Source organism: Dermacentor silvarum, chromosome 5, assembly GCF_013339745.2.
Source record: "Dermacentor silvarum isolate Dsil-2018 chromosome 5, BIME_Dsil_1.4, whole genome shotgun sequence".
Taxonomy (NCBI): domain Eukaryota; kingdom Metazoa; phylum Arthropoda; class Arachnida; order Ixodida; family Ixodidae; genus Dermacentor; species Dermacentor silvarum.
Window position 1 is genome coordinate 168,347,815 of NC_051158.1, and position 21,681 is coordinate 168,369,495.

At 47.8% G+C, this 21,681-nt stretch overlaps 4 protein-coding genes across 14 annotated transcripts in view; 3 read left to right on the forward strand and 1 right to left on the reverse strand.

The window, feature by feature from the left end:
- The window catches only part of LOC119453871 (zinc finger protein 675-like), a 2,199,134-nt gene that overhangs the window by 1,207,766 nt on the left and 969,687 nt on the right, over positions 1-21,681 (forward strand). The window lies entirely within an intron of this gene.
- Positions 1-21,681, forward strand: part of LOC119454549 (gastrula zinc finger protein XlCGF57.1-like) — a 1,708,166-nt gene that overhangs the window by 843,885 nt on the left and 842,600 nt on the right. The window lies entirely within an intron of this gene.
- Positions 1-21,681, reverse strand: part of LOC119453877 (gastrula zinc finger protein XlCGF8.2DB) — a 439,553-nt gene that overhangs the window by 282,750 nt on the left and 135,122 nt on the right. The window lies entirely within an intron of this gene.
- Positions 1-21,681, forward strand: part of LOC125945267 (uncharacterized) — a 329,028-nt gene that overhangs the window by 117,560 nt on the left and 189,787 nt on the right. Inside the window, exon 1 of one of the 5 annotated variants that reach the window (XM_049666966.1) lies at positions 15,301-15,405. The exons of 1 other annotated variant lie outside the window; for it this stretch is intronic. The gene's annotated coding sequence lies outside the window, so the exon portion shown is untranslated. Of the gene's footprint in view, positions 1-15,300; positions 15,406-15,763; positions 15,809-16,040; positions 16,623-21,681 lie in introns of those variants that run through there. 3 more of the 5 variants (XM_049666967.1, XM_049666969.1, XM_049666968.1) reach the window with 3 other exon arrangements.

Below are 21,681 nucleotides of genomic sequence, written 5' to 3' on the forward strand. Positions count from 1 at the left end.
CTAGGCGTCTCTCCCTGCTCTCATAGCATGCCTCTGCCTGAGTCTCCGCGCTGTCCCCGCCGCCCGTGTGACGCAGCTCTGACCCGGGATTACGCGCCGCCTGTGCCATTCGCGCCTCCACTCGCTCTTCCAGCACGGCCCACTTTTCCCGTTCTTCTTGTAGCTCGCCAGCTATTCGCTTTACCAGGATGGCCTGGGCCCCTTTCCTGTCAAGCAACTCGCCGATCCGAGTTTCGAGCTCAATCCGCCGCTCTCGCTCCACCTTCAACTCCCCTTTGAGCTCCTCCACACTAGCTGCCCATTCCCCTTCTATCCGCCGCACAGCCGACCTGCACGCGAAGCTAGCCTCCTCAGCGTCGGCTAAACTTGCGAAGTGCGTCTCGTCCAAATAACACCAACGTTTGCACTCCTCGCACTGCACCAGCTCGCCATCACCCCTGTCCTTCCTAGCCTGCCGCACCATCGTCCGCCCGACCACCTAAAGAGAAAGCCCACCAAAATACCTGAACAAAGCCCCACGGTAAGCCGTACGGCAATCTCGCTATCCGGCCACTCCGCTAGCTTCCCTAACACGGTTTAAAAGTGCCGCTTTAAACTGCTTTCACCATGCAACACGTACGCCACAACCCGCTTCCAAAAAATTCAACTATGCGTTACCTACTAACGTCCTACCAAAATAACCAAGAAACATGAAAAACAATATATATAGATAGTTCGGTTAACCTAACAATTCTATCAACCAAATAAAAAGAAACAAAAATTGAACAGTGAAGGCAAAATAGACTAAATAGACTAAATAGAAATAACCAACCGGAGGTTATCTGATTGGTGGCTAAAACTAGAGACAATGGTCGAGTGGGCCGAAGAGCGCTCTGCAGCTGGGGCGCCGCGTGTGGAAAAATAGTGCGAGGGCGCTGCGAGCGAACTGGATTGGGGCGGAGACGCGCTCCGCGGCATATTCAACGTACTTTCGCTGCGGGCGACGAGGCCTATTGCACATAGTACGCTCTTAAAATAGCGCTTTATTTCAACTGCAACTTTATGTTTACACCATTTTGCCAAACATATATATTTGAGGCATAGATTATACAACGCGAAGTCTTCAATTTTGCTGTCGTTGTCAAGCGCGTCGTCTGCTTGCGAGCGCGCGTTCGCTACGCGGACGCTGGCGGACGCCCAGTTTTTCTCGCAGAACCTCTGTGCAGTACATTTTTTTAATGGTTTAGTTGCTTCGGTGCGCCCGTGACTCTTGACGGCCTGTGCCAAATGTTGTTTTAGCCAGGTGAACTGCTGTTTTAGGGGCGAAGCTCTTTAGGGTGTGGGTCTGTCCCTCCTCTGTAGTATGTAGTAGTAGTAGTAGTAGTCGTCGTAGTAGGTAGCCACGTCTACTTTTATGAAAAAAAAAATTCCGAAAGTTGTGTCCGACCAGGGACCCCTCGCTTCCGAACGCGCGGCGCTAGCCACTATACGCCACGAAGCGCACCTGGACACACGCACCACGATGACAATAAATACCCAACATTAACGAAAGACTGCGCGTTTCTAACGCGTTTGTGCTAGCGCGTTACGGCCCGTGTAAGAAGCTGGTGTAAGACGCTGTGGCCTCTCCCCCTTACCCCCGTATTCATAAACGCTGATGGCGTCGGCAAACGCGGTGCACGTTACGGCATGTGTAAACGGCTGCGTAAGACGCTGTGTCTCCCCCTTACTAGAGAGTACTGCACGTTTCTAACGCGTTTGTGCTAGCGTCCGCTTAAGCGGGAGATGGTGCAATTATAATGAAGGGCGATTTTATAAAATAGGAATGACGTCACATATGGCGCGTGTCATTGGTGGAAGTCAATCGTTCGATTTAGTGCGGCGAGACTGGGCGAATTACACGGAAGATTCACGGTTTACCGATGATTCCCTCCGGAGCTTCGCCCACTCATCAGCATTCACCCCGTGGATATGCGGTGTTTTTTACCACTGTCCTCTAAAGGTAACTGGTATCTCCGCACCATGAAGGCTACATAAGAAAATTTTATTATTGGTATCTTGTCATTTTACACGCGCTGCTTGTTGGTGGATATTGATCAGGGACAATGATCGAAGAAAACAATATTAGAGAGAAATAAACCAGGTTTATTAACTGCGTGGCGCGAAGAATGAGCAATTTGTTTCTAGGTAATTAAATCAAAGGGTACATAGACATATATATTTATGATATATATGTGTAAGGGAAAAAATAACAAATATTCTAAATGCAATAATTGAAAAAGTGAGAACTCCCGACAGGAATAAGCGCACGTGTTTGCAGTAACCGACGCCTCCTATACATAGTTTGCACGTGCGTCACTTCCGCACCGGTCCGTGAGCCTGTCCGCCATCTTTAGGCACCTGCGGGCCTGCGGAAGCGTGCTCGGGCAGGCTGCGCGCACTGACGCGTTGTTGATCCGAAGTTCCTTCTTGCGTGGTGATCATGCCAATCTGCGCGATTTTCGGTTGCCGCACAAGAGGTACCACTGCCGCGAAGCCGAGCTACGCAGAACCGGGCGTAGGTCCACACCAAACGTAATAACATGGCAGTGCGAACGCACAAGAATGCTGTCGGAGAAACGTCGGTGCCTGTGGCTTTCCCGGATAAATCGGAAGGACCTGAACAACGTGCGTGTCGTCACTTTGTTTCGGGCGAGTATATAACACGCCAAAACACTTCATATCACGCATGATCGTAAAAGGGCGGCAGCGAAAGCCCCGTACTGGTTGGTGACCGCCCGCTCCCACACGCATAGTCGCCCTTACCGCTCTGAAAAACGCCCGTGTACTTGTGTTGTAGTGCACGTTAAAGAACTCTGGGCGGTCAAAATTATCCCGGAACCCTCCACTGCCGCGTGTTTCACAATTAGATCGTGATTTTAGCACGGAAAACCCCAATTCTGTTTTTTTTAACGGCCTACCAACTGCTTCGCATCGTCATTTATTGGTATGTGTGCTTCGCATAGCGATATGCTAAGCAATATTTGAATGTCTGCTTGCTTTCAATATAGTGGACTACTTCTATTTAATGCAACAAAATTCACATGCACGGACATGCACCTAACTCTAAACCAAAACTCGCAGAAAGAAACAAACACGCGTTTTGAAGCTTGGGGAAAAAGTGCATATAGGTGAACCATTGTGGCAAGAAAGCTTTCCCTGAATGAAGCAGCACAAAAAATACTGAGATAGTTTTCTCTGCCGCACGCCAAGAAACATATGCTTTCATTGACTCACCTCGCCGAGGACGATGGTAAGACCCGACGACAGGCGCTTCGCTGCAACCTTCCTCACCCAACCGCTCGTGAAGTAATTGTGCGCCTTCAGCGATTTGTAAGCCTTTATTTCTTTCAGCGTGACGTAGCTCGTGGACGTGACAAGATAATTAATAATATCCACGTACGTCGTGGCCGGGTGTGGTATCCACGCCAACGTGCAGCTAGTATGGGTCCATGCCGTCGCACATTCCGACCTTTTCTTTGTAGCGAGCCCGCGTTGGCCCTACAAGCTCGTCCATGTAGAAAGGGCAAAATTCAGGGCTCCCGACTTTTGCCATCGCAAAGCTTTCACGATAGCAAACACGCGGCGCTAACACGTAGAAACGAACGCCGAACACAAACGCAGCGGGCCAGCGGCTAGTAGCGAGGTGCTTAGCGATGGCGGACGGTCGGGGCAGGCGGCGGATATGACGTCAGGTGCAAACTATGTATAAGGCGTTGGCAGTAACAAACACACTTATTAGTGAATACTGGAAATAAAAGTTGTCGCAGTTTAACCTGAAAGGCGAAGCATCAATTTCGATAGCAAATTTGAAGAGAGCTATACGGAATAATGATAGCAGCTTTATCAGCTGTATAAACTTGGACATGCAGCAGCACCGGCAACACGCAGAACTGTTGTCGACGCCGTCGGCGTTTTGCCCGCGTTCGCTCAAAATGCGTGCGGCGTTGGTGACTGTTGCCGGAGCCTCTGATATAAATAGGCACTTGGTGCCGCAGCTAAACGTCGCCTCCCTGCCCCCCCCCCCCTCCCCCCCCCCCGTCATCCACGGACTTTCGCGCGTCGGAAGAAGGCACGTTTGCTCTACGTATATAGTGATTGTAGAGGAGGAAAGAGACGCCTACTTCTGCAGCCCTTAAGGGAGCACAGCGCAGGACGCGCGTTTGTTCTCCGCCGTGCGTTCACTCCCCGTGAAAGCGCGCGTCCCTCGCGCCCTTTCACTCGCACATACAGCGTTCGGCGCGCGGCGACGATTTCATCTCCATTGACGTCATACGGAACCTCACGGCGACGGCGACGGCAGAAATCTGCTTTTGAGTGTCCATATAATTGCTATCGCAATAAAAACGTAAGAGCCGGGAAACGCAAGAGCCGGGAAACAGGAAAAATAGAGAAATGGGAGTACTGCTGAGCTGCACACAATATTTTAATTCTTACGCGTGACAAAAAGTAGTTTCGCCCGACAGCCGAAGTATCGATTGCGATGAGCTATACAAAGAATAGTAGTTTTATCGTCCGTATAAACTTGTAAACATTCGCTTATTAACTAATTAACAAACATGGTGTCAGCGCCCACAGGCAAACATGAACACATCACACTCGATGAGCGCGGACACGCGCAGTTAAGCGCCGCTGCAGAAGCGAGCGAAGTTACCTTCGTGCTGTTGTCTATCGCTTCAACGCAAACTGAGCGCCGAGAACACGCAGCACGCACAAAGCTACGAGCCGCCGACGCACCTACACTGCGTAGACTCTGCCCCCACGCAGATCGCTTTCAAGATACGGCCCGCGCGACCGCGCGCCGCCGCGCAGTATGATGCCATAGCACAACGCTAGAGATATTCTAGGTCACTCTAACAACGCTGCCCGCTATCCCTCCCCCCTCGCTCCCTCGCCGGTGCCTCTAGCGCAACGGAAGGAGGCGCGCTTCCTCCCTGCTTTTCTTTCTTTCGCGCGCGAGACGCGGTCGTCGGCTCCCCTCGCACGCTTTCACTCGCACATACAGCATATGTCGCAGTGCGCCTTGCGAGTGAAAGCGTGCGAGGGGAGCCGACGACCGCGTCTCGCGCGCGAAAAAAAGCATACGGCGCGCGGCGACGGCGTTATCGCTCTTGGACTTTATACGGAACATCTATGGGCCAAAACCAATTTTAGGGCCGCAACGCGTCATAGACACCATCTTTAGATAGCAAATGCGGATCTCAAACGCCATACTTTGCTGGCGGAAACCGAAAATACATAATAAGTGTCGTCCCCGGCACTTTGGGCGGCTAACGCCATCATCTAGCAACCAAGCCAAGCAACACGAAAAGTCAAAATGACCGCTCGGGCCGGCGCGGTGTGGCAGTGCGCAACGTATCATGCGGGAACGGTCCCACAGTTGCGACGTAACAGCGGGGTTACCAATGCATTGGGTTCTATGGGAGTTGTGCCGGGACCAGCCGAAAACGACGTAACAGACGGGAAAACGCAGCACCCAGGAACGTAACAGCGGGGTTCTACTGCAGTGTGTTGATTTGCATTGCGCTTTGCAGAGGGAGAGGTTTGTTTAGACCATTCCTTGTCAGTTTCAGCAATCATTTGCCACAGTTTTGTGATGGTAGAGCACAAGGAGCAGAGTGTGTGTCAAATAGTTTTCACTTCGAGCAAAATTGCAACTGAAGATGTTGCCATACTTTGTTAAGCTGATAAGAACGAGTCTGAGTAAAGCCCAATCGGCAAGAAGTTTTCTCAGATAAAGAATGGCGAGATCACGACAGCGCAGAGCGTGCTGCCGTGAAGCCACAGTTCAGGGCAATGTTCTCCACCATTCAAAGTTATCTCCTACGCTCTTTGCATGTTGAAGCTCCTTCTCCCCTCCTTCATGGCCGCTCGTTACCCTGCTCTTTATGGGTCACCATTTTGCGCTCTACCAGTTAGCTAATAGTGCGCAGCCAAATTACAACTCGAATCACGATCCAGCAGCATCTTCTAAAAAGGGGTAAAAAGTCACTGGCCGAAGATACATGATGTCGTTTATACTCGAGACTGTTTTTGTAAACACTTCAGGGTTGAAAAAAAAATGAAGTTATGGGGTTTTACGTGCCAAAACCAGTTCTGATTATGAGGCACGCCGTAGTGGGGGACTCCGGAAATTTGGACCACCTGGGGTTCTTTAACGTGCACCTAAATCTAAGTACACGGGTGTGTTTTCGCATTTCGCCTCCATCGAAATGCGGCCGCCATGGCTGGGATTCGATCCCGCGACCTCGTGCTCAGCAGCCCAACACCATAGCCACTGAGCAACCGCGGCGGGTACTTCAGGGTTGTATGCAGTTACTGCCATGGTATAAGTAATTTTTAATGCCAAAGCATTATATGTCCCGTTATGCGAAAATCCGGTGGTGGTGGCATCGCCACCAAGCGATCGTACCAAAAATGGCCGACTGCATGGAGTTAAAATCGTGTGCTTTGAAAAGTAAATTTTGTAAATTTTGATCTGGGTGGGAATCGAACCCAGGCCTCTGGGGTGTGAGACGAGCACGCTTCCTCAACGACACGCTAGCTCCACGGTTCTGGTTGACTAAAGGTGTGCCTAGTGCATGCATCATTGCACACGTCACGTCATACTAAAGGTGTGGCCTAGTGCATGTGTCATTTTGCACGTGACGGTGCAGTCAATGGGGAGGAGGTGGCGTCATGTCATGAGTGTATAAAATGAGTATAAAATTCAAAAGTGTTATTGTCCAATCGAATGCAGATGCGTGCTCCTTTTAGTTACGAACTCCTGGCGAGCAAGAGAACGCGTTGAGATGCTTATCGCATTTTGGTGTGGCCTTACCGAGGTGCAGTTAGAAAGGAGGCAGTAGCTTGCGTGGGAAATAACATTTCACCAAAGGGACTATCATGCTTTAACACTCCCACACGTAAGCACTCCTAAGCGTCTCGGACGAATCTTTTTAGTCTCGCAGAATATTGCATATTTTCTTTGTGGACTATTCTGAAAGGGGGTGTGGGCTGTAAGAGTTGTCAGGCTATACGCCACAGGGAAAAATGTGGCATGTTCCAGCCGGTTCTTTACAATCTCAACTTGCGAAAACATTGCCAAAGTTCGGCATGTGATCAAAAATAAACCCACTAATGAAGTCTCATATGAGAAATTTGTTGTGCTAGCGAATATAAGTTTTGCAAATGCCAAACATGGCCTTCAAATCCCGAGTGCTCGTTGAGGATCACAGAGCAAGCAGGGTAGGGTTTTTGGCACTGTTCTCTAAGGGCTGTAAAAATCCGCGAAGCAGCAGAACCTGGAACACTCCAGGTTCTGTTGCTTTGTAATTTTTTCCCCTTCTGAAAAATAATTTATACAGGACACAAACAGGGTCATTAAGCATTCAGATGCAGAAATATCCAGTAACTCAAGAAGGACCACTATGCGTCCTTTCTTCCGTCATACCTGTAATCACCCTGAAAACCTTCCAAATAAAAAAAAAGAAAGCTCATCATTAATTTTAGTATCTCTGTTCTTTTCTTACATTTCATAGTACTACTTTTGTCTCATTTGTGCAGCATCGAGGCCTTCTGTTTCTCCGTCCAGAGCCAACGGTGACAATTCACAGCAGGGATGCCTTCAACAAGATCACCCCCGTGGCTATGAGGCTGATACACTGTTTCGTTTGGAAGCACATGTCAGGGTCCATACTGGCGAGCATTTGTTTAAGTGCCATTTCTGCCCTCGGAGCTTCTCAAGAAGAGACATCCTTAAGAGGCACTTGTGCATTCACACGGGTGAGAAGCCATTTCAATGCCCTTTGTGCCCTCAGAGTTTCTCACAAACGGCCAACCTAAAAGACCACCTGCGCAGCCACACCGGTGAGAAGCCATTTCAGTGCCCTTCGTGCCCTCAAAGCTTCTCACGAAAAACACACCTGAAAGGCCACCTGCACACCCACACAGGTGAGAAGCCCTTTCAGTGTCCTTCATGCCTTCAGCGATTCTCCCAAAGATCCAAGGTCAAGGAACACATGCGCACCCACACAGGTGAGAAGCCATTTCAGTGCCCTTCATGCTCTCGGAGCTTCTCACGTAACTTCAACTTGAAGCAACACCTGCGCACCCACACAGGCGAGAAGCCCTTTCAGTGCCCTTCATGCCCTCGGAAATTCTCGCTGAAGGATGCCATGAAGCAACATCAGCTGATTCATACACCAGGTGACCATCGACATCATTGCACTGTCTGCTCCAAGTCCTTTGCACGGGTTCGTAACTTAATCAAACATAATAAAACACATCATCATGATAATTTAGAGTAGCATAAATTACATAAATATAGCATGAAAAAACACCTGTGCATTCCCACTGGTGACTGCCCAAACCATTGCACCACCTGCTGCAAGGCCTTTGCGCGGGCTTAGTGCTTGAGCAGACATAAGAGAACACAGCGCCATGATACTGTAAGTAGATCAACAGCCATTTTGAACTAGAGTCTGAATTATGAATCTACAGACGTGTAGGGTGCTGTAGGGTGTTCTGCTGCATCTGGTAGCACAAGTGCTATGCTCCTAAAGGAGCCGGCTGCTCAAATACTCTTTCCGGGTCACCATATTTCTCTAGATCATTTCTTCGCATGTCATAAAAGAAAGAGCAAGAGAAATGATGAAAATCGACCTACACAAACCCATGTTATCACTCATAAAAAATTTTTGAACACAAGCAAAATGAGAGTCAACAACCTCATCCTCCGCTGGAATTTTTGGTGCTCTAAATGCCACATTTTACTGTGCCATGAAGTCCTGTGGTTACACCAATAGCAGCTGGGCGTTAGCAGAAGTCGGCACGCCACATTTGCCAAGCCTGCTCTGTCTGTTCATCGTGATCCCATTGCCTCCCTGATCTGGCCGCGTACTGTGTAATCTGTGAGGCAATGGCATCACTTTTATTGTCGCAACAGCTTCTGCAAGGCGGCCATTAGCATGCCGAAGTGCTCGGTATGAGATGCGCGATTCTCATGATTGCAACACCTTGCCAATGGCTATGTGATACTTGAGATGGTTGTAAAATGTAATGCCATAACTTTTATTGCAGTACAGTAGAACCTTGTTCACACATTTAAAAAAGACGATAAGAAAAACATTCGCAGTTTGGCAATGTACTGAACGCTGGTGGCGAAAGATCCTAATTTCTGGGAATGTATGAAAGGAACCCTGGAACGATTTTGACACTTTTGTACAGATGTGCCGAGTTGTTAGGGCAGGTCCTTCTGATCATTAAGTGAGACATTCAAGCGCTCCTCCTGGAGCAGATATTTTATTATAAGTAGGGGTGTGTAAATAGCAATTTTTGAGACCGAATTGAATACTGTCACATTGTGGTGATGATAAAGAACACAGTAGCAAAACTGTGAATCATGAAACTAACTCCTTGTTGGGCGAACTTGTGCCCAGAACAACAGGCTACACTAAAAGCACAACGGTTGCAGCGGGCACAGTCAGCGAACGTCTGAAATCTGATCAGCGGGTCAAGCTTGTCGGCTTTTATGCATCACTCGTGGAATGTCCCATTGTCATCGTTGGTGCCCGCATGGTTTCCAAAAACTACTACACAATTCATGTCGTGCATTCAATCTGATTACACAAGGTTTGGCGAGGACGTACACGACAGAGAGAATCAACGAGAACATTCGTGGAAGTTCTACATCATGCAGGCACGTCTTGTCCTGACCGTCAACTTTAAGTTGTTAGCTGAGGAAATGTAGTTTCCGAGAAAAGGATAAAAAAGTATGCATGTCAGTATGAAGCGAATACAGTCGACTCCCGTTAATACGAAGTTCACGGGAATCGCAAAAAAGTTCCGATTAAAGGAAAAGCACAAAAACGGCACCTTTAATAATTTCAAAGCAGAAAGTCTTTTATGAAAGATAGTCTGTCATCTTCGTCTGCTTCTGCTTGCCGAATCTAGCTGCGGCAAGCATGTTTTGCAAGCAGTAGACGTGTCCAAGTGCTTCTTCGGCGTTGCTTTCTACAACAAAAAATCGCTGCGTGAGAGCAAGACTTGCAGCTACATCGGCAGCCCTGGGTTGTGGCTTGTTTTCGATGTCGTCCTCAGCATCGGCGTCGCGCTTTCATGAATGCATTCATGAGGCCGAACGATCTGCAACAATTTCGCTGTCCATCAGTGGACCGCATGTTTCCACAGTGCTGTCCACGGCAACGTACTGTTCAAAACGAACATCACCAAGAGCGGCGCCAAAGCTAAGGTCGTCGAGCTCACTTACTTGCACTTCCCCCGGCAGACAAGAACCATTCCCTGAAGTTTCCATGAAACCACAAGCCCGGAAGCAGTTGGCGATAGTCTCACTTTCACGCGGCCCCAAGCTCGTGCTAGCATGTGGATGGCACTAAGTACACTGACTTCGTATTTCGTGGAGTTGTCCATGCACAAAATCATGCGCTCTACGAGGTGCTGCCTGTACAGGACCTTTACATTTTTTATTATGCCCTGGTCCGTCGGCTGCAACGCCGACGTCGTTTGCAGGCAAGTATGCAAGATGGATAGCATTCAAGTTTGGCACATTCATGTGGGCACTGCATTGGTCCACAAGGAACAACACCTTGCGGTTCGACGACATGAACTTGCGATCAAGTTTGGTGATCCACTCTCAGAAAATGTCGCACGTCATCCACGCCTTCCTGTTGAGGCGTAGTCCACAGGAAGCATCCTTACGCCTTTAAAACACCTAGGCTTTGCGGCCTTCCCGATGGCAAGGAGGCGACATCGTTCAGTGCCAGTCATGTTTGCCGGTATCAGAACCGACACCTTTTCTTTACTCCGTTTGCCTCCAGCACATCGTCGTCCTTGAATGTCAGGGTCTTGTCTGGTATAGCAGCCATTAAAAAAGGGCAGTCTTGTTTGCGTTAAAGATGTCAACCAGCTGATATGTGCTGAGGTACTCATGAAGCTTTTCAGCTTTCCATGTCGCGCAAGTTTCCGGGTTGACAGACCCCTTTTCTCCACACGCACTCTTGAAAATCAGGTGATGAAGCGCGTCAGCCACCCATCCGAAGCGAAATCGTTGATATCCAACACTGCTGCAAGCGATAAGGCTTTCGCCGTGACGACCTCACCAATGAGGGGAAGTTTGTTATTTCGAGCTTCTTTGATCCAAATCAGCAATGTGTTTTCCAACTCGGGGTAGGCGCCGGTGCGCATTCGCTTCCGTGACATTTTGAACTTGTCATCTTGAAAAGCATCCAATATTGAACGCTTATTTTTGATGAAGTTCGAGAGCATGTTAGGCTTAATGCCGTACTTACGTGCGATGTCTTGCTTGGCGGTGCCTCCTTTGTCAACTTCTTTTAAGACTTCGACTTTCGTTGCCAGGTCAAGTGTTCGGTAAAAACCGTGAGTTGCCATTATCAATCGTCGCCACTACGACACTCAAAAATCAGAAGCGTGGAGAAATGCGCGGAAATAACCGAACGCGCGGCTGTTGCACTCGGCGAAAAACAAGAGACTAGATAAAGCCTACGAAACGCCGGCGCTGACTAAACAATCTTGCCATTTCAAGAGATGTGGCGCTGCGGACAGCGGTGATCGCGATAACAGTGCGCTGCAGGCAGCTGCGATGGCGACGACACCAGCGCGGTCAAGTAGCTGTTTTGGCACGTGAAAAATTGCGCATTTTATTGAAAAATTACAGTAGCCTCGAGGTTCTCGATTGAAAAATAACTTCTAATAACCAATATTACGGGATTTTAACTTCGAATTATGAAGAAAATTTTTCCATAGAGCTGCATATAAAACTGACGGGACCACTCCTTTGCTTCTAATTAACCAAAAATTTCAATTAAGCGACTTCGAATTATCTGGAGTCGACTGTAATGCCAGAAGCGAATCGAATATTGAATTCTTTTCAAATAGTTTTTGAATAATAAGCAGCCATTTTAACAATTGATGTAAAACAGTATTCACATAGCAGTACATAGTCATATGCTTAGCATCTTTCTGTCATGACATTGTGGGTTCTCAAGTGTTGTTTATCAAAATGCACGAACGGAGAAACAATTAAGCAGTTTGTTCGTATATACAGGACTTTCGAAAAGTTGGAATGATCCCTGTAACGTAGCCTGTTGCAATACGTAGGTTCTCAAGATTTATACGTATGTTATGCCTGTGGGGATGAAAATATTGTACTTCTACTCCAATTTGATGTTTGACTGCGCAGAGTGGACATTCTAAAATATCAATAACTATTAGAAAGGTATTCGTATTTACGAATAGTGACTATTCGATTCGAAGACTGTATCGAATAGGACAGTATTTGATTCAGTATACAAAATTTGGGAATATTCGCGCACCCATACTTATAGGATTTTACAATGTGCATTGCTACCGATTGCAGCGGCACCTGTCCTCTGAGCTTTCAGACTCCCTGTCACCATCTATGTAACAGGTGTGCGTGACATCAGTCGAGCAAGCTATCCGGATTGACTACTCACTTTTCGTCATTGATAATTTTTCCAGCTTTATGCTGTACAGATGTTGTTCGTGATAGTTGGAATGTTGGTTAACTTGTTTCTATAAAAAGAACTAATAGAAAGAGAATACACGAGAATTTCTCACTGCACTCAAGTGTTTCCGGCAGACAGCAAGTGTTGTCTGCTTGTGTTACAGCTTGCTCCGTGTTGGTCTCGAGCTTTCTTTTTTCAACAACTATGAATGCCCTTGTTTAATTTTGGGCTGCAAATCATTGGCGACGTGTGAAGCTGCGACAGCCTATCGTCATCGTCGACAGCCTATCGCAGGTTGACATAGCATGCTCTACTTTGCTGCTGGTGTAAATTATCGGCCGCAGCATAATCATAAGCAAGTCTTTTTAAATGTTTAAAATGTTTTACACTTGGTCACAGCGACATTAGCTCTGTGTTTCGCTGCTTGAGCACTGCACCACCAGGTGGCTGCTCTGCGCAGGTCGCTCATGTTTACGTCTCTGCTTATCCGTCAAAATACCCAGCTCACCTGCGTTTACCAAAATACTGGACATGCTCGCTACTTTAACAAAACACTCACAACGCACACTGCTTGGATAAATCTCGCTGAGGTTCGACGGGCCTGCCAGCTAGCGTTTAGGTTGGAGAGGGTTTGCATGCTGGCTCCAAGTCACTGAAAGCAGACATCACGACGTCACATCATAATGCAGAACCAGTGAAGGCGGAGCTTAGCCCCAATTGCTCGGCAAACGTGTTGAAGAGGAAAAACATGGCTAGGGAGAAGGGTAACTTGTAATCATCCGTGGCTCTCTAAATACGGGACACTTCACTTAAATTGTGGCACAAATGTTTTACTGTAGCCGTACCCTATATGTATACAGAATTTGTCCAAATCGTTTGAGGAACCCTTTAATTGGTAAAAAGGAACCATAAATGTATCGGGTCATTTTTTGTGTCCTTCATTGTGGACGTTGGCTTCGTGAAATTGTACAAAACAAGGTCGTATCAACGAGGTTCTACTGTACTCGCAATATCGTGCAAATGTAAATTGCACATTACATTTTTAACCAATGATAATAGCAACACTCTATCTGTGAAGTACACAAAATCACCATCAGTGCCATCAACAAGTTTTCCATAGTGCATTTCAGGGCCCCTTTAAATGTGGGACTGCCAAGCCCTTTCGCACGATGTTCCTACCTGATCTAGGCAGTTGCTGGGGCATTTTTAGCAATCAGAGTGTGGTGCATTACAGTGGCCATGTTCATGTGATGTTCCTTCCTGTAAAGGCACAACAAATAAATGCTCATCCATCCTGTATAATGATTCCTCACCCATTTCTTGTATAGTGATTCTTTCTGCATATGCTGCTGTATGAAATATTCCATATATTGTGTCCCATAAAATTTACGTATATGGCGCTGCATTTTTGTGACTATTTCATGAGTTTTTTGTAATGTATTGATGACTAGCTGTATTTCTGAGAGATACTCATTATGTATGCTTTACATTTTTCTAATACTTCCTCCTAGTAATCCTGATATTTTCAGAGTTGTTAGTGTGGAAATCCTTTTATTTTTCTATTCTCATGTGTTAAGCTGTGTTCATACTTTGTTGCTTTGTTGCTGCTCGTAAAACGGGGCGGGGCCATGGACCATGTCATGTCTTGCTGGCTTTTTTGTCCACGGACCTCAACATCAGTTGTATTTTGAAATAAAGTTTGATTTGATTTGATGTGCCTTCAAAAAACTGAATTTGTGATAATATACCAAGTCATAATAAATTCTGACTATTAGATGCCTCACCTAAGTGTATTGGTGATCTCCAGATATAGTGCTGCCTATTTGAAGACGTGTAGCCAATAGACAACGAAGCCAGAGAAAGTACAGAGCAAAATTCGAAAGGCACAACGCGCATATGTGCAAGTGTAGTGTGCGCGCGCGCAGAAGAAGCAGAGGAAGTGGCGGTGGCGCTCGCCCTCACGGATCAGACGTGCACGATGGTTCTCTGCGACTCACGACAAGCGGTCAGAAACGTCGCCAAAGTATGGATCGCACGGACAGCGGCCTGAGTCCTGAGCAACCGTTATGTCCAGCGGGAGGTAGAATTTGAAACCAGAATCCAATGGTTCCCAGCGCACATGGGAGAAGTATCGGACACGCATCGCAACCGAAACGAGATGACACACGCCAAGGCGCGCGAGCTCACGAACTGCGCCGGCGACTGTCGTCCATGGGACAGCACTAAAGAATGCTTGGCGAGCTATAACGAAATTACTAAGGCCCTCTACCTGGCCCGCCGAACCTTCCCTCCGCCCAGCGACAAGCTGGACAGGGCGCAGGCGGTGGCCTTCAGACAACTGCGGGCGCTAAGGTACGCTAACCCGGCACAATACCCCAGACTCTACCCCGGTACATACCCTACAAATATATGCAAGGTCTGCCACACTGGGATAGCCACTTGATCTCACATACTCTAGGACTGTAACAAAAACCCGCATGGTGCTAACTCCAGAACCCTTCCTCCGCGGTGAGCCGCTGCTTTGCGCTGCCCCAGCCTCGGCGATCAACTCTGGGCCGTCCAGCAGGCCCGCGAGGGGGCGGCGAGGCAACACCTCGACGTCCCCACGTGGGAGACCTAAGGCCCCGTCGCAAAAGCTCTGCAGGACCTCAATAAAGTTGTTCCCAACCGATTGAAGACATAATGAGGAAAAGGGAATGAAAAGATAATATGCCACGAGGGTGGTCACATCTTCCAGATTATCTGTGTGTAGTGCTCTACTTATTAAGGTTTAATTATTTGGTTACCCCTTTCGGGGGGGGGGGGGGGAGGGGCAGTTAAACCATCCTCCCCCTTTTTTTCTATGTGTACAGGATTAGCCCTACAAGTGTTGGCTGGTGTTGCTGATGCCGTCACAGCAGAGGTGGAATGTCCTTATAACCTAAAGCTTAGACCACTTATTACTTAAATGCTTATAGGGCAAAACCGGCTATAACTCGGTCTTTTCTGACCCCTGTTGACCCTCCCATAGATCTTCATGTATACACGAGTATACAGAGCCAGATGGCAATCTCCCTGCCAGCTACACCCGCTCATCACGGCACATTTTAGTATAAAAAGCGACTTACGGCTCTTGCCTGCTTAGTGTGAACAAGGAACCCGTACGGGTCCCGAAACGTCTCTGTGTATTACTTTGACTTGGTCAGTGACCGCATCTTCTTCCTCATCATGTTACCTGACCAGACGAACTTTCGTCGAATTCTTGACTACATATCATACACGAGTACCGCCGCGCAAGACGAAATACTGGTTTTAATGCTGTTTCCGTGGACAAACTTGATAATGAGCCTGCTTTTGAACGAGTTGTACAGCCGATGGGAGTGCAAAGCAATGAGGACAATGCAGAGAAGACGCGGAGCAAACGAACAAAGAACTTTCAGAAAAAATAACAGCGGTGGCAGCATATGCCCGCGGGGTTTGCCTAGGCGACGGAGAAATATTTGCTAAACTGCTCATCAGCGATCGAGCACTACCTTGGCTGCTGTCAGTTTATGCAGTGTTCTACAAGTTTAGTTCAAAGCTTTCAGGCATGTTCACATGCCAGCTTCCGCCGTTCCTACCAATACATGCACATAGAAAATTGGTAGGCATTAGGACGTAGTTGTCGCAGTTGATTGTCCGAGAAACCAAACTCTGCGTTACACGAGCGGCTGTCAGATCCGCCTGTGCACACGATCGCATGCCAAATGTCTATCTCATCGTCTACGGGTATGAACATATCAAGGGCTAGCCTCCAGCAAAGGCATGCCACCTGACACTCCCGCACGATAGGCCTAATCACATGCGTCGTTGGGAGTCGGCGACGAAAGTTGAGGTCTTTGTGCTGAATCACTGCAATACGTCGCAGTAACTGTACGGCTCATGGAAAGTGGAGAAACCACTTCGACAACAAGAGGGAGGTCACGGGTAACACTCGAATGGCACCAGCTTGATTCACAGTCGCCATGTTTATTGCACGCTCATGAATTAGCGCGAGAAATAGCACGAGATACTGTATGGCATCCATAATATTGATCACCGTTCTACATTAGTTCTATGGAGTTGATGGCGGTGCTGACCAAAATTAGAATTATCGAGCAGGTCTCAAAATTTTGTCAGCAACTTACCTTCCTCTTTCTCTCACATTTCATGTTTTGTTTTACTTTGTCTGCTTGATACAAAGACCTGCGGGTGCCTGGGCGTAAACCTGTCAACATTCATAAATTTCATAAATGAATGCAAACAGCCCGGTCGCGTGCTTCTATTTTCAGATACGCACGGCAGCTTGGTCTGTGTGTATTGCACTTCTGCAGCCTTACAAAAATGGTGTTTTGGTTATAGTGTGGACATTAAGAATTCTGGCAGCTTAGGCTATGAGCGGTCTATGCTCTATAGCAAGGGTGTGAGGATTATTATTATTATTATTATTGTTATTATAATATAACTACGGAAAGTAATATATCCTAACCTTCTTGTGAGTTAAGGGTTAGATCTAGATAAAGCATATGGTGTAATCTGGCAGCACTGTCCGAATATTCTGGCGACATTTTCATCATCATGGACTGTCTGCCGGGTATTCGCTATAACGAATGCATATCCAAGCTCCTAGCCTATCAATATCAAGACCTCGATTCATCAGAGGTTATCAACATTGTAAGGCCAATGACATTACACAGAACATCCGGGCATGGTCAATGATTAAACATAAAACAAACTAGGACATTTTTATGCCTATCATTAGAAGATTTTTCATCCCACATTTCTCTTGGACTTAGATCAGAAATGTTGAAGGCAGGGTGATATAAATTTGGAAGATCGGTGATCTGAATGCATTATATATCTACCGTCTTTTGACTATCTTATGTATAAACATTTATTTGAAAAGCGCATTGTGAAACGAATCATTGTCACCTTCTACTCGCTTGGGAGGCGGAGAGTTGCGTACATGCGCTACTCTCGATGGAGGAGAGACGACTGGCAGCACAGCAAACAAGGATTTAATATGTACAAGGACGATAAAAGCACGTGGCACACTAAACTAAAATTATAATTCAACAAAAGTCTTCACTCGAACTCAAACAACAAACTCAGATTAACTACAAACTACTTAAACAGAACTATCTCAGTTTCGGAGCCTAGGTCCGCCTTAAAGTCTCTCAGTCAGTCCTAGCGCTGACTCGTCAGAGTCTGGCCACCCTGGATTCGGCCTAACTGCGTCGCAATCAGGGAAGTGCGGATTCTTACGTCGGTTTGAAGCAAGGAGGTTATAAAAAAAAATTTCTGGAGTGGAGATCCCCTATGCGCGCCCATGCGACCGGCTGAAGCCTGGGAAACCGGTTGGCGGCCATCTTGCTCCAGGCAAGAGCGAGCGCTGCTTGCGCGCTGGTAGCGTAACCAGTGCGCTTTCGTGGTGGCGTTTTATGATGAAAGCGGGAGAATTACTATGATTTATTTAGCCCAGATGTTGTTTTTAATGCGACAGGCTTTTATGCATAACTCATGGTGGGGTGTCCGTCTCAAGGCTGTTGCAAAACCGTGTTGTTGACACGAAAGCATCCTCTTAGGATAAGAGGCGATAGCGCGTGCAAAACCACTATTAAGTATACAATATTAATTAAGCATGTGAACTGAAGTAACAATGAATATAGAGAGGTGAATGAAGTGTATTAAGACTGTAATAATGTTGAATTATTGAGTTGTTGAGCCTCCGCCAGTATGGTGGCGCCATCTATGTAAGATGCCTGCAAACGCAGCGTCCGCAGGCACAGACGACGATATACGATTCAGACGAGGCACGCAATCAACGTGCTGCCGAGCCTCCGCCAGTGTGGTGGCGCCATGTAGTTAAGGTGCCTGCAAACGCGGTGCGCCCGATATATAAGTTGCAGTTGTAAGGCTTGATCGGGTTAAACAGACTGCTGTGCAGAGAGCATTACGATCCACAGCTCGCCGTAGACGCCGGGTGGACAGTTCAGATCGTTGTCGTCAAAACGAGGCGAACAGACTGCCGCGAAGACCACGTTGTGCATGATGCCCAAATTGGAGCTACTGTTGAGCCGCTCCACCTGCTTACGCTGTGACTGTGCTGCGTGTGCCATGCACGCCTGTGACTTTTTATTGCGATAGCAATTATATGGACACTTCAACCGGATTTCTGCCGTCGGCGTCGTCGTCGCCGTGAGGTTCCATATAGACTCCAAGGGAGATAAAATCGTCGCCGCGCGCCGTATGCGCGAGTGAAAGCGCGCGGGGGACGCGCGCTATCACAGAGAGCGAACGCACGGCGGAAAGCAAACGCGACCGTCGCGCGAAAGGCCGTGGGGATATGGGAGGGAGGGAGGCGGGGCGACGCTGTGCTACGGCACCAAATGAGTATCTTTCAACCGGGCGCAAGGGAAACTGGCAATGCAATCTCCCACACGAAAGCAAGAAAGCGGTAAGGCAGCGCGGGAGGGAGGGGGGGAGCAGCTTCTACTCTGCCAACAACTACGCTTGCACTGGCTGTGGTGGCGGTCGCCAGCACTGTCTCTTATTTCCACACGGCTCTGACCTTTGTATGCGTTGTGGATTCGCCGCTCAGTTTCCGTTGAAGCGATAGACCGCACGAACCTTCGCCCGCTGCAGCGGCTGCGCTTGCTGCCAGCGTTTTGACAGTCGTTGTCTGCGGTCATTCAGTGTGATCTATTCATGTTTGCTTGTGCGCGATGACACCACGCTTGTCAATTCAGTTAGAAAATGTGTCCAAGTTTATGCAGCCGATAGAACTACTATCCCTACTCCGAATAGCTCTCTGCTAATTTGCTATCGCAATTGATGCTTCGCCTTTCGGGCGAAACTGTGACATTTTTTTTGGATGCGACACAATAATGAAGAAAGGAAGATGGTTGCTAGTGTCACAAGCCATCACACCCGATTGAACGTTATATGGTGAAAAGTCAGTGAAGCATAAATCAAGTGCAGTTTCGTTGTGCGCAATTCTTCTAGTAGGCAGGTTTATAACGTTTGTGCAACTAAAGCTGGACATGATATCAAATTTTTGGATGCAGTATTCTCAGATAATATAACTATATTAAAATCCCCTAGCACGAAAATTGATTTGCAGTGTCCTGTTAATCAGCGAAGTACATTTCAAGGTAGGCGAAAAATATTTCCACGTTACCAGATGGTGGGCGATGAACGAGAAGTATAACAACATCACAAGAATCCACAGCAAGTATCCGGTAATCACTGTGAACAATGGAAAATGTCTCTAGGAAGACGTGCGAGATACCCTCATGAAAATACAAAGAGATACCTCCCCCTTTTTGGTTATCTCTCAACATGACACATCAGAATATTCTTCAAATTGAACAACACCAGACGTACCAGTGAAGCAATTAAGTTTCAGTGAAAGCTAAAACATCAAACATATGGACTAGCGAGTTAAGGTAGGAGCCAACGTCGTCGCTTTTATTTCTAAAGCTTCTTGCATTTAGACATAACAAAGAAAGGGATTTACTTTGACGATACTGTAAGCCCCCTACTGCTTTGTTAAATTCTTCTATTCCATAGAACCTTTGGCGTTGCGTAGGTCCTCGTGATCCATAGTGCCAAAAGTTGTCAGTGGTTATCGGAAAAAATAATCGAATTAACGCTCACAGGCTGTCATTTCGTTTACTGCTGTCGACACTTGCTGTTCCCTTAATCTTGACCAGATCTGCCTCATATGTAATGCGCAAAATTGGTTCTCCTGGGCCCTTACTGACCAGCATCTTTCCGTTTTTCTGCCATGTGAAGCGATAGTCGATTTGCAATGCCCTTGTACGGGCCATCCATAAAAGATGCTTGTTTCACGGGGTAAGGTTAACGTATAAGAGGACATCTGATTTGCTTTCACACAGTTGCCTAGTCTTCTCCTGCCAATTTTCCTTTGTTTTGCAGCGAAAGCTGTTATGGGCTCATTCCACTAGCCGTTCCTGGTCGCGATGATGCCACCGCCGCCCCGTAGCCACTATCGCTGGAAATGCGAAAAAAAGTACCCGCTTTCCGCCGGGATCGAACCCAGGCCTGCAGCGTGCGAGTCGGCTACTTTGCAACTGAGCCACGCAAGCGCTTTATATCACGGTGAAGAAAAGTTCCCTTTATACGCGCCCTGCGCCTCTCCGCCTGCGCGCATAGTAGGCAGGCGCGCAGGCGCAGACGAGCCGAGCCTCCACCAGTATGGTGGCGCCATCTAGTTAACGTGCCTGCAACAGCCGCGTGCGACGAGTTGCGATTCAGACGCGATGCGATTCATACGAGGCACGCAATCAACGTTATCCCGATGTTAGATGTGCGCCACGTATTCTGGGTACCTCTTCGGTACACGTTATGGCGTCTCCTCGCAAGGTACAAACCGCTGCTGAAAAAACGAATCGCAGAGCTACGTGCGCGGCTACAGCCAGGCATCATCGGGCTCGGCAGACTGCTGTGCAGAGAGCATTAGAAGCCGCAGCTCGCCGTCGACGCCGGGCGGACAGTTCAGATGGTTTTCGTCAAAATCGAGGCGAAGACCTTGTTGTGCGTGGTGCCGAAATTGGAGCTACTCTTGCGCCGCTCAACCAGCTTACGCTGTGCTATGTGTGCCGCGCAGGCCTGTGACTTTTTTCTTGAAACAAAACACACTAGGATGGGAGGCTCCCGCCCTTGCTTTGCGGGAAGACGGTGAACGCCGTCTATATCCTCTTCCACTAGCTGACGAATCCCGAGAGAAGCACCCAGTTTGTTAATTTTAGATAGCAGATTTTCATTTGCTTCCGATTTAAGTCCATGGATCTCCAGGTTCTGCCTTCGACCATACTGCTCTAAGTCGTCGTTAATTCGGTCCTTTAAGTATAATACATCTTTCCCGCTGCTGGAGTCCTCTGCTGTTGCAAGACGTGCCTGTAAAACAAAGGACTCTTCGCAGTAAAAGGGCGGGAAGGGGGAAGTTTATTGCCCGAAGGACAGTAACAGCTCGACTTGGTTCACTTCAATGGAACAGTGCAACAGTTACAGCCCTTCTGGGACATGTTCAAGCTCGCCGTCCACGAAAATGCCAGTTTAACGAACATCGACCGCTTCCACTACTTGAAAACCATTTTGGCTGGACCAGCGGCCAAAGCGATCGAGGGAATTCAAGTGACGGACGCATCATATGCAG